This window comes from Neofelis nebulosa, chromosome 4 (assembly GCF_028018385.1).
Source record: "Neofelis nebulosa isolate mNeoNeb1 chromosome 4, mNeoNeb1.pri, whole genome shotgun sequence".
Lineage (NCBI taxonomy): Eukaryota > Metazoa > Chordata > Mammalia > Carnivora > Felidae > Neofelis > Neofelis nebulosa.
In genome coordinates this window covers 56,055,619-56,067,433 of record NC_080785.1, presented here as the reverse complement: position 1 = coordinate 56,067,433, position 11,815 = coordinate 56,055,619, and the positions used below count along the sequence as shown (strand labels likewise).

The following is an 11,815-nucleotide window of genomic DNA, read 5'->3' as shown; positions in this document are numbered from 1 at the left end:
CTCACCCTCTGTGCTCCTGGAGCACTCTATGTACAGCAAATTTTTAGTACTTAATATACCACATGCTAATTATCCATTTACCCATAATCCCCACACGTGCACATGCATGTGTGCAGAAATTCCCACACATGCCTCTATTAGGGGGCGGGCTTTGTGGACCTCATTTTGACTGCCTTACTCACACTTGCATGCCCCCTACTGCTTTCTGTATAGTGGCACTCAACAATATGGCAGGAATTGATATAAATGGGCAAATGAATATTATCTATTTTGTGGAAAGTAACTCACTTTCTATCTCTGACCCTCAGCTTCTCATCTCATATTTCTCTATAAAACCTGGGGAATGGCTCCAGTGTTCTCTGAAATCTTATGATTTTAGGCAATACTGGGTGAAGGTGGTGATCTCGGGGGAAGAGAGGCAAATTCTAGATACAAAGTCTGCTTAAAGAGGGTGAGCAAAGGCTGTGACTTACCGCACCTTTGATGGGAGCCTATCTTTTTTACAGACTGGACTAGATCTGTAGTGAGGAGCAAAGGAAGGAGAAGAAAGGTTTAATCTTACTCTGGCTGGAAGCACAGTGAGGAAGGGATCGCCTCCCTTTCCCCAGAAACTGCAAATTTGACTACAGTGCCAAGTAAGATTATTGAGAATGAGAAAAGTTAGCACTGCCGAGCCCTTGAAACTGTTAAAGAAGAGAGAAGATCAAAGGAAAGCTTTAATTCCAAATTACTGGTTTATAATCTGATTTGATAACAGAATATTATCCCGAACATATGGAAGATAAGAAAATAAAGGAAAAGCTCTCACTAAATAACACCATTTGATGCAATTTTTTAATTTTCTCGACATGCCATTTCACAAAAGGAATGTCCTAGAATACTTTTGTTGTAAGAAAATTATTTGCACACTCAAGTTGTAAGAGTAAAAACCAAAACTCCTATATGAGATATTTTTCTAGAAAAACAGGACTAACTGATAAGGAGGGACTTGCCCATCACCGAAACAATTTTTTTTTTCATAAAAAAAATGCTTAAAATAGCCCCGGCAAGTGTCTTAAGCAGCTACACTGACCATCCCTAGAATGTGATATTTACCAAAGTTTTCTCAATGGAAAAGGTATCTCCCGATGTGGTAGGTACAATCTGTTCCTCAAGTCTTTCACCTGGGGAGAAAGAATGGGGAATAATCAAGTGGGAGGGAGGGCAGTAACCCTTAGAGGAAGCAAAAGGGGAAATATGGCAAGGGCCTTTATTTATTTTCCATTTCTCTAGCGGTCAGTGAGTATCACTGGAATGTTACCGGCCTCAAGCGCTGGAGAGCTGGTTTGCAATCACCCTGCCTGAGCCCTGCTTCTTCTGAGCCTGGGGAGATCAAGGAGTTCATTCCTTGTTTACTCATTTGAGATTCACCCCGCCACATACCGCCGTCGCAAGTCGTTAAAATCAAAAAGAAAAAAAAAAAGAAAAACGCTCAGCAGGGAACGGCGAGGTTTTACCTGTCTTTAATTTATGCAGCGTTTTCAAATCGTGCCGTCCCGACAGGTGTGACCGCGCTTTTTGCGGGAACCTCGGTGCTATTTTACCTGCTTGAGTCTGTCAAAAACCCATTTGTATGCGCCCGGCTAATGTGCTAGAAATAAAAGCCCCAACCTGTCAAGTCAACTCTCTGCACCTGTACGGAGCAGTTAAACTGTTCCATCTGCCAGTATCCCGGGAGATCAAAGGCCCTCCCGGGGAGGGGTTCCGAAGAACCAAAGCAAAGGATGGATGGAGCTCCTTGTCTTAGAGTTGAAAAAGCAGAGAACGGCCCGGAGCAGGGTGGGGGCTGGGGGAGCTAGTGAAAACCCGGGAGGAGGAGAAAAGGATCCCTGAGGCCCCGGCCTGGCCCAGCTACCTGAAGGAGCTTTTTGTCTGACCCAGGCGCGCCGGGAGCGCATTCTTTCACATTAAGAACCGCAGGGGAAGACATTCATTCACTCCCTTTTTTTGGTGACGTAGCTGGGGCATTCATGTGTTTTTAACCTTGAATAATTTTTGTCTCTAAGCTCCAAACAAGTTTTATCCTGTCCACAGGTCAGTTTTGTTACAGAGGCCAATTAGCAGTGCTACCTTCGCCTGCGGCAAAAAGCCAAGTAATGGCGGGGCAAGCCCTACGGAGAGGTGATGAATAAGTCCCGAGAGCTGTAATTTGAAAGGGGGGCCTTTGAAGCATTTACCTTACATGGGACGCTATTGTCACTGCAGGGTGTTTGATCTTAAAATAATTTACTTAATGATCTCACCATGGGAGCGATTGGCAGAGCAAGATTAGGCTGTAAGGCCTAATGGACATGGGAAAAGTTAAAAGTGCTCGGAGAAAGGTATGTAGAGCGCTGAGATCGGTCCGTGTTGTGTGTTCATTACGTGCGGGCTGGGGAGGTGGGAGGAGGGCAGCCCGGCCGACCGCGGTCGGCTTTGCGTGGCTCGTCAGAGAAAATCATCAGACGCGGGCCTCTCCTGCGGGAGAGCAAACTACGGCGCCGAGCAGTTTCCCTCTCGCCTGCGTTTCAGCCCTGGTGGGAACCGATGATCTGATTTTGTTTTTACGGTCAATGATTTCTTTTTTTCTTTTGCTTTTCTTTTTTTCCTCCTTTTTTGCAACCGTGACCACTGTACTGGAAGGCACCCAGGAGCAGGGCGGCACCCCCAGTGCAGGTTTCTGAGTTGGAATCAGAGCCAGATGAAAATGTGAAAGTATGCCACGTTTCGTCCCCTTTCGGTTGGCACACGGGACTTCAAGTAGACACGAGGAAATTACTGGGCATGGTTATCCTGGGCCAAAATAGGTCTTTCTCCGCTAGAAAACTTTAAAATGCCAGCCAGCCCCCATTGATGTGTTTATAAATCCGGTCTCTGCGTGTTTTCTTAAAGACATATGAATTGCACTTATATGGCAGTTGGAAGAACTGTCTTTAGCATTGGGTTCCATCTCTTTGACATCCAGAGACCTAGCACTTCAGGTTTAAATTTTTTCATAGTCTTGGGGCGCCTGAGTGGCTTATTCGTTTGAGTTTCTGACTTTGGCTCAGGTCATGATCTCAGGGTTAGTGAGTTCCAGCCCTGCGTGGGGCTCTGTGTTGATGGTTCAGAGCCTGGAGCCTGCTTCAGATTCAGTGTCTCCCTCTCTCTTTGCCCCTCCCCCACTCACGCTGTGTCTCTCTTTCTCAAAAAAATAAATATCATTAAAAAAATTCTTCATAATCTTGGTCTTTCACCTGCTCAGAATTTGCATACTGCCATAGCCCCTTGTGAAAAGCATCTTATTTTCCCTGTTAAGAGCTCGGAATAGTCACCTTAAGTGAATGCCCAAGGGGAAAATTGCCACCTAAGCATTGCTATTGCTGCTGATGTATTTGATGTTAAACCTAAGGGAATGTGATGCAATAGAACATGAAAAATCAACCAATGGACTGATTTCCTCTCTAATGCCGATTCTAGTGAAGTGAATCACAGTAGCCTGTCCATACAACCCAATGTCTTGATCTGTATTCTTCCTTTGGAAAAAAAGAATATATATCTGGGGAATGTATCTAACTCTGTCATCCAGGAGATTTGAATTTGCTATTTGTGTAAAATAGAAAAGCTCAAATTTGAGTTCAGTGTATATGAGCCTGAGTCTTCTCTTGGAGATCCACAACTTTTGCCTGTGACTGGTACCATGGTGCAATGAAATATTTTTATTTCATGCAAATGAAGTAATTATGAGCATGAGTGCCAGCTTTATGCCAGCAAATGCCTGTTTGCCTGTGCCAATTTGAGGCAGCACAAATATTTCCCAATAGTCTGAAGCTTTTTTTGAAATTTAGCTTTTGGAGTCCTTTTCTGGGTCATCTAGTGAGGTATGCCTGAGAATCTCCCCCTGCCAAAGTAGAATAGACCCCTTTCGAACTTGTCTTTTAATCTCTTACCTGTACTTGGAAGTTAGCAACTTATTAATATGCTTCAGTAATTTATTCTCTGATGCATGGAATTAAGTGTCCAAGGCTAAAGTAAAGATTATATATGCTTTGTTCAAACATTCTTTTTGCTACATGACTTGATAAGTGAGTGAGCTTGGAGCCCATCCTGCATGGTAGGGTGGGGTCAAGGATGGCAACCGGTCGGGATACACATCTCTGTGTCTTAACCTTTTCTGATGAGCTAAAAGGAGATCCCAGGACCACATGGTAATGTAGGGGTTAAGGTGACATAACGTAGGTGAAACGCATACATCTGACTCAGAAATGAGAAGATTCTTTATAAAAACTCTTTCTCACTCTGGGCTGTGGATACTTTGAATCTGCATAGTTGGAGTTAATTTTGGCTCCTCCTCCTCCCTAATTAGCTTTTCCCCCCATTTCCACTCTTGACCCAGTAGGGGGTTACTGTCAAGTGAAGCAAAGGTGTTTGCAGAGCCTAAATTTGAATGCTGAGGTTATTTACAAACATCTAAACCTTCTGGGAGAAGTCCGATTCCTCATCTCTGGGCCATCTCAAAGGCATGAGGACTAAGCCGGTGAGATTTCCTTGTCCTCCGTTTTCTCTTCTCTTTCCATTTTTCTGCAATGGTACCTTAAAAACAACTTTTTTTTTCCCCAACCTTACTGTGATTTCACTTGTGTGTTGTCCTAAATTGGTGTTTGTAACTTAAAAACCAACAATTGTTATTCTCACCAAAAGACAAATGAACACTGATTAGAAAAGAGTAAGAAAAGATAATTAGGATGGAAAGGAAGTTAGGAGTGTTTTAACAGGAAAGTTTGAGTCTTGAATAACACACGAATTTCAGCTCCTTAAGCCCCTGTTTGTCTCTCTGCTGTTTCCTCTTGCTGGATTGATTAGCTTTCTTTCCCTCCTTCTCCTCCTGTCTGTCTCCCTTTATCTGTGTCTCTCCATTTCTTTCTCTCTTCTTCCCTCTGCCCTTGATATTGTTATTGGCTCTCCTTCCTTCCCTTCTTCCCTCATACCCTCCTCCCTCTCTCCCTCATCTCTCTCCCCTCTTCTGAGTGTGTGTTCACCTCAGTCTCTCCCACTGGGCTTGTGCCTCCGTGTCTGTTGGCTCTTTTCTTCCATCTTTCTCTTTGTCTGAAAACTGATGATATAAATTAAACGAGTTGAATATGTGAATATTAGGAACTTTCTTCTTAATCATCATCTGTAATGATTTGCTTTTCCAAGTAAAATCTGTGAATTGACAAACTCACCCTGAGAATCTCCCAGTCTGTCAGGGACCTGAATGTCAAGAAGTACTTGACCATCCCAGACAGCGAATGTTGAGCCATCTCCTGAGCTCGGCACATAGCAAGGAAGCAAGTGCTCTGGCAGTTTCTGCATTCATGTGAAAGACCAGTCAGAAGAGAGGGGTGAAAACGAACAAGGTCAAGGTCAAGCCACTCACCCACCTCTTCCCGCCCTGCTCTCCTCCCACCTTGCACTGATTACTGTACTGTGTGTCAGAGGTACTCCCACTGGCCTAGAACCATCATCTCATCCAGAAGACACATAAATTCCACCCAGGTAGTTCTAAAATCACCCAGCTGATCATTCAATTTATATACAGTATCAAGTGTTCATTTCATAGCCGCTATTTCAGTCCCACTGACCCACAGGTCCTTGACATGTGCTTTGCCAGGGCCCTCCAGTGATGTAAAAGTAACTTTTTAGCACTCGCAGAAAAAGCAATTGAAGTTCATTTCTCACAGATTACCAGGCCCCATCAGAAATGAAGACGCTGTAAAGCAGGCATCAAGCAATGTTCAGATGTCTGTTGCTGTCGGTGGAAAAGCCTGCTCTGGCGAGGTTCAGACCCCTCATGTAGGACTTGGTCCTGTTCTCAGTACGCTCTGCTCCATTGCGGTAGGGTCTCTACGAGCCCTCTGTCATCACCGGGGGATTAACCTATCCATCTGTATCTCCAGGAGCTTGGTTTTTTTTTTTTTTTTCATTTTTCTCGTTTCTCACCTCTTATTTTGTATCCTGTTTTTTGCTCAGTCCCGTAGTGTCAGTGCTGTCTTAGGAGCGGGATTGCTGGGAGCGGGGGCGGGCAGAGTTTCCCGAATGGGGTGGGCCACATCTATCCTGGATTATGCAAGCAGCCATCTTGCTGTTATTCTAAAATGAGCTGCAGGATAGAGACAAGCTGGTTAAAATGGGGTAATTGCGTTTCTCGGGGCTCTGCTTCATGATTACCCCGAACCATGGCCCCTTCCGCTGTGCTCATTCCCCTTTCCCCGGGAAACTGTTTCCTAATCCCCCCCACCCAGTCCTCTGCGATATGCCTCTTAGTAAATTTCCCTACTGCTAGGCTGTGTCTGATGCAAGCTCACATGAAGTGAGTTTCCGCTTGAGAACTTGAAAGACACCTACGGCTGGCCGGTGACCCAAGTTCAACTGTAACACAATAAGCACGATATTGCTGAAGTGCCATGACTGGTACTTTCAGAAATTCCTTCCCCAAAAAGGGAGGAGTTTCTGGGCAGCCATTTTGCCTAGAAGTGCAAGACACAGGTGTTCAGATAGCCACAGACTCAAATGTGGAGAATTTGACCTCCACTTGGAAGGAAGGAAAATGAGGTTTGTTATAATGGGCTTGTTTGTTTTGCATATGTTTTCTAAATGTTCAAAATGAAAAGCCCCGGTTCTTAAAAGATTACTGAAAATTTGATGTATTTAATTTTTTTTTTCTGGAGTAAAATGGCTGCCGACACAACCTCAGAATTCCTAAATTCTGAAGTTCTTACCCTGACCCTCCCAACCGCATTCCTTTTAAATAATCGTAAACCTTTCCATTAGCTGTCATTTCTCTCCTACTTCCCAAGGACACACATAAGCAACAACTTAAAGTGGAGGGAGAGAAAAGTTCTCACTTTTCCCCAGTAGATGTCTTTTGGGTAGATACTGTTCTAAGATGTAGTGTAGACAGTGGGCTACTCACAAGACTTAGAAAGGCACGTGATGGCTCACAGCAACCTATTGTACAGACAGGGAAACTGAGGCCTTGGAGGGTAGAGTAAGGTCATATACAAGATGGGAGATTTAAAAGCCTCTTCTTCACGGGCGCTAGGTGGTTGCAATGCTGTAATCTTCCCCAGTGTGAACTGTTCTTAGAGGAAGTGATGCTCACAGAGGACCCCCACCTCTCTCATGACCCAGACAGTCATCCAAGTATTGCCTGCTGACAGCTATCGGCTGAGTCCCTCTCTAATAATGTTTGTCCTCAGCTTAAGAGAAAGACCTCTGTCAAGGTTAGGCTCCCTCCCTGTGGGCAGCCTGCATCCAAAAGTCTGGGTGATTTGCGGGGGATAAAAACTGCTATTCCCTTCACTTGGGGTAGCTCTTTTTATAATGACAAAGGGTGTGGTTCTATTTCCTTTTTTCCTCTTCCTACACCCTTGGGCGAAGAGGAGGAGGGAGGCAGGGAGTAGTTGTAGGGTGTGGGGCAGGGGGGAGAGGATAAAACCTGGGTGAGGGAGGGGGAGTGACAGCCACGAAGGGGAGGAGTCAGATTTGAATTTGGGCAGACAGAGGGTACTTTCAGTCAGAGGAGAGTTGGGGGAGGAGGGAGGGTGGGCTGTAGCCTTGAAGGTCAGGGGTTAGGATTAGGTTAAGCTCCTAACATCACAGCTGTCCTGTGTCCCCAGATTACCTACCTTCTTCACCCCTCCCACGAGGCCCCTCACCTCAGTGCGGGGCTGCTGAGGGGCCTCCCGGCTGCACAGCACATGGGGCTAGCAGAGGTCTTTCTCACACCTGCACCACAGTTCATGTCCTCCACTGCAGGGTCCTGCCTTGTTTACATTCCCAAAGGTATTGCCCCGACGCTCTCCAAATCCACTTACTGCTCGTAATCTTTCATTCAAAATCTATCTCCCAGAACCTGACCTCAGACACTTATGTTCGTAAACTATGCCATCACTTAAAAATGCTGCTACATGATCTCGTCATGGTGTTCACCACAAACAGAGGCTCAGAAAAGCGAAGTGACTTTCTCGGGGTCACACATTGCAGTACTGGACCTGGGACAGGATCTAAGTTCTCTGACTCTTGGCCCGAGGCTCTTATGAGAACATAAGTGAGTTAGGGGTGCAGATGTCGCTCTTCCTAAAATGTCTCTCCTGAGACTTACTCTTTATGAGTTGACTTTCCACCATTTATTTCTATTTCCTTGATTGTTTACCTTTCCCCTCCCCAAACCCGTTCTTCCCAGCCCCACTACCTGCCTTTGCAGTGCTTTCGTGACAGCAGTGCTGCGGGAGGTAGCAGGAGATGGACAGATTCTTGGGACATTAATACTCTGGCACCAAGACCTTTTGGCTCCCATCTGCTTTTCTGCAGAGCAGCCCAAAAAAAAGTGGTGACCGAGGGATGTGGCTGGTGCCATCTCTAAGCCTAGGTGCAATCCAGGCTTTAGTGGCTCTGTGTGAGGCTCATAATGTTCTTGGATCTGTTCTCTAGGCTCACAGAACCCTCGAGTATCCCCTGGGGACTCTGTCCTTTGAGTTACTTGGTTCAGCTCAGCACTGGCTAGAGAAGAAAATGTTCTTCTTGATGCTCCTCAATGGAAAGCTTCAGGGGATCTGTTCATTGTCTTGATGTTCTGGAACTTCTAAGGCCTCAGGGGATTTTCACTCACTTTGCAAATCCTCTGCACTGATTGATTGACAAACATAACTCACACCAGTTAGCTTCTTTGCATAGCCTCAGGACAGGTGTTTAAGGAACCTAAGGTTTGAAGGTACCACCAGTGTTTTGGTTTTGATCCCTGGTTTTACTTTTTATTGATTTTTTTTTTTTTTTTGGACAGTATTTTAGAACACAGAGTTGAATCTATTCAGATCTATCATCTCCTGATGATTTCAACCAGTGTATGACCTCCTGCAAAGGACATGACTCCATCCAGATCATGCACTCAGCTTGGTAAAGCGTGGGAAGAACAGATGAACCCAGCATCAGTGGCTGTGTAGGTAGGTCCTTATTATTCTTCACCTTTGTCCCAAAGGAAGACCCGCCAAGCGAGCACTCACACACTGGTCCTTTGGTTTCTTCAAAGCCTCACGGTAATGTGATTGTCTTGAGAAAAAGTCCTAGTCTGGCCAGGTGTACAGATTTTAATCAAATCTTGTGAATTCTGAGCTCAGCTCTGGATGACACTTAAAAATAAGAAAGAAAAGGCTTAGACTTATTGCTTGTTTCATGAATTCGTTGCTTATATTTTGGGGGTGCTTTCCCCAAACCTATGGATCATGGAATTTGTTTTCAAAGGTCTTTTCTGTGCATATCATACCAACCCCCAGGAATCCGGGTATTGTCCTGAGAGGCAGAGGTTAAGAGTATGGACTCAGGGGGCACCTGGGTGGCTCAGTCGGTTAAGCCTCCGACTTTGGCTCAGGTCCTGATCTGACAGTTCCTGAGTTTGAGCGCTGCATTGGGCTCTGTACTAACAGCTCAGAGCCTGGAGCCCACTTTGAGTTCTGTGTCTCCCTTTTTTTCTGCCCCTCCCCTGTTCTCTCTCTCTCTCAAAAATAAATAAACAAAAAAAGGGGGGGTGGACTCAGGAGCCAGCCTTCCTGGGGGCGGATCTCCCTCCTCTACTTGCTGGCCTGTGTGACTTTGGGCAAGTTACTCACCCTCTCTGTTCCTCAGTTTCCTCATCTACAAAATATGGGGGGGGGTGGTTTCCGGAGGGCAGGGCTATTGTTAAGATTATGTAAATTAGTTTATTTTGAAGTCCTTGCAACAGAGGTTCACATATAAGACACACACGTTCTAGATTATTTTCCTATTGTTGTTATCTCTCCCTAGTCAGCTACATCTGGAGATTTTAAAACAACTGTTCTTTGTGTTGCCTGACTACATTTGTGGCAGAGAGAGGAGAGACCCTTTTTAACATTTAAATATATTCCGTTTCGCAAGGCAAATCTTTTTGCATATTAAGGAAGGAAATCGGAAGGTAAGTGCCCACTGTTTTTAAACTTGGAATGGGGTATTTTTAAACAGTTTTCAATTTACTTAAGAGTTTTAACACAGCTAACATTAGTTGGAACTGAATGTCTGAGAATGAGGTTAGTGTTCTGCATAAACCCTGCTTTTAAAAAGCTCACAGGAAGGGTCAAAGACCAGGAAATGCTCTCACTATAATTCTCGTTTTCAGCTGAATTGGACATGGCCACAAGAACGCAGGCCTGAATCGCATTATGTTCCAGGAACCTTGAACTTCGCATCATAATGACCTGGGGCCTAACAGAAGCAAATTGCAAGTGGTTTCAAAAGGATAAACTCCAATTTATATTAAACTAGTATTATAACTTAAGCAGCTCGTTTTGAAAGCAGCACGAAAAAACTCATCATTCATGTGATGGCTCCTTAAATGCATCCCTTTGCATTTTACCTGTAAAATGCTCTGTGTTTGCTGACAGGTTAAATGTATACTATACACAGAGAGCCAACACTTCTCTTTGTACCACCGCGGCAATCTCACTGGTTTTAGCCGCATTCTTTATTATTTTAAGCTGTCGCCATTGTCTTCTAAACACCATAATTAGAAGCTGAAAAGCTTACAGCAACCAAACCCAATAAGGTTTCATTATGAACAAAATATTCTACTGTGGCTCAACAAGTGACCCTGTGTAGTCTAACATGATGAAGGCTTCAACCTTCCTGCCCAATTATGGCTTTGGGAATGTATAAAGTTTTCCCTTTCGGTATTATTTAGCAACTCTATTCAAGCTTTAGTTTCTTGGTCATATTTCTTTACTTATTGGTCTCTTTGTTTCATTTTGTGCAACTGTCATTTTCCTACAGCCGTGGTAAAGAAAACCTGTCCCCTGGAAGCAGTTCAGAGTTTCTCTTATCGGGGATGTGGTGTTTTATAAATAAGTTGAGAGAGGGAGTCAGTGAGCAGGGAGCTGAAATCATTAAGCCCCTTGACTAGAGAGAGAAGACAGGGAGGTGATTTTAGGGCCCAAGAAAATACTGCCCGCACCAGATCAGTGACTTTTTCATATGATGCTTGGTATCTTTTTTCCATTTGATTCAAGTCTTCTTCTTCTTCTTCTTTTTTTAAATGTTTATTTATTTTAGACAGAGAGACAGACACAGAGTGTAAGCTGGGGAGGAGCACAGAGTAGGAGACACAGAATCCAAAGGAGGTTCCAGGCTCTGAGCTGTCAGCACAGAGACCAACGTGGGGCTCGAACTCATGAAGTGCAAGATCACGACCTGATCCGAAGTTGGACACTCAACCGACTGAGCCACCCAGGTGCCCCTTGATTCAAGTCTTCTTGAATTCTGTCCAAAAGCGAACTTCTGCAAGACTAATACATGAAACGTTATCATTTACACCTGAGTATAACTGAGCGTGTGTGTGTGTGTGTGTGTGTGTGTGTGTGTGCGCATTTCTCATAAAAAGAAGGCAAAAGTAGAGGGTTTCTGATGAAGATGGGAAGAGAAAGTTAAAAGAAAATAAATTAGGACGATTAGAAAATAAATCTATTCTTATGTTTTACCTGGGATTGTTGCTCATTTGAATCTCTTGCTTCAGTGCATTATCACATTCTTTTATGTTGACTGTAAACTGGGAAATACTAGGTGGGGGGGAAATAAAATGTGTTCTGGTATCTTAGAGCTGTTTCAGGGAACAGGTTCCCATGGCCAAGTGGATACAGCTCGGTTATGAAGTATTCTCATTTAAACCAAGCATGTGAAATATAAAAATAAACAGTGGATTTTTTTCCTCTACTTTACATTCTGCTGATGAAACACTGAACTCTGAAAAATGGGCATGTCAGGACTGCTTTTG

At 44.3% G+C, this 11,815-nt stretch overlaps 1 long non-coding RNA gene across 2 annotated transcripts; it reads left to right on the top strand.

Moving 5' to 3' along the window:
* Positions 1–1,828: 1,828 nt before the first annotated feature.
* Positions 1,829–11,367, top strand: LOC131509303 (uncharacterized). 2 transcript variants are annotated; one of them, XR_009260419.1, is made up of 4 exons: positions 1,829–2,360; positions 8,822–8,981; positions 9,931–9,967; positions 11,098–11,367. It is a non-coding gene; the product is annotated as an uncharacterized LOC131509303 (long non-coding RNA). The 2 variants fall into 2 exon arrangements; XR_009260418.1 differs by having other exon boundaries at positions 10,169–11,367.
* Positions 11,368–11,815: the final 448 nt, after the last annotated feature.